Source organism: Macrotis lagotis, chromosome 4 (assembly GCF_037893015.1).
Source record: "Macrotis lagotis isolate mMagLag1 chromosome 4, bilby.v1.9.chrom.fasta, whole genome shotgun sequence".
Lineage (NCBI taxonomy): Eukaryota > Metazoa > Chordata > Mammalia > Peramelemorphia > Peramelidae > Macrotis > Macrotis lagotis.
The window spans coordinates 138,567,860-138,569,294 of record NC_133661.1 but is presented as its reverse complement, the minus strand read 5'-3'; positions in this window follow the sequence as shown (position 1 = coordinate 138,569,294).

Here is a 1,435-nt window from a genome sequence, read left to right as displayed (position 1 = left end):
AAGCAGCTGAAGTAACATAGTGAGTAAATTTCACTAGACAGCTTTCCCTTATAAGTGGTTGGAGGGGAAGGGAAAAGAGCAAAAGTCAAATTTCTATTGAAGACCCTGGGGAATAGTTTTATGGGAGCATGACACATTGGCATATTTTTTGATCTTGGAATGTCCTGTTTCTTTTTGTTGTTGAATAAACTGTTAGCTAGTATTCTGTGTTCATTTTTCTTTTCAATACTATTAACTTGTATTCTTTGTTCATTTTCCTTTTCAGTTTTCTAGTTATCAGAGAATTTTAAGATGTCAGATGAATGCAAGAGATCGTCGGGGTTGTGAGGTCCAATGCTGTACTTGAATAATGAATCCCTTACACAATCTAACTGGCAAAAATTGTCATTTAGCCTTTATTTGAAGATTCTGGTCTTCCAAAGAGGAAATACACTGGGACTCCTTACCAGAATTTTTCTATACCAATGAAATTATAGATCAGTTCTCTCTCCCCAAATTATTATAAAACCTTCATATTTTTCCAGATAGTACTTACATACTCATGCAAATAATTCCTTCAAGTTTATTAATTCAGACAAAACATTCTGTTCAATTACCTGTTTTGTGGATTTTTTTTTTGTTTTATTATTTGACATATAGTCTTCTCTATTAACACTTACTTCAAAAATAGCCTGTATCTTTTTTGGGCGGGGGATTTTTGAAATCCAAAGTAATTGGGAAGAAAGATGGGTGCAGTAGCAGGGCAGATTTGGGATCAGAGGATCTGATTCAACTAAAGGTTTTCTGGCTCTTATATATTATGATCTCAGAAAATAGTCATTAAAATTTTCTAGGTTTTTTCATCCTTACAAATGAAAGAGTTGGACCATTTAACCTTTATGATCTGACAAGAATTTTGTAAATTCTTAATGTTTATGGAGTATTCTTTATCATAAATCCTTTCAGAGTTCTCTTGGGTCATAGCTGAGAAAATTTAGGCCAACACACAGCTGATCATCTTGCACAATTGCTGTTACTTTGTATACAATTTATCTCTCATTTCATCAGCTCATATATTTTACTAAGAGCAACCTTTTCATCATTTCCCATAAAAGAATAATGCTTATTATTTATGAGGGAGACCAGACTCAGGAACTTTTAGCTTGAACAAGGTTACCACTACCAACTAAAAATATCTCAAAATGTAGTAATGTTGGGTCAATAACATTTTCATTTGAGAAAGAGTATTGTCAGGAGTTAAAACTGTATTGATGATACATTTGAGTCATTATAGTTATAGAAAAATTTGGATCATAAATTTGAGGAAATTATTACATAGTTTTTAAACTTTTATGCACATGAGAGAGAAAAAAATAAAACAGCCTAAGCCAGTAAGAAGATAAAATAAAAACCTCATTAAATAAAACCTCATTAAATAATTTCATTTATGGAGGGA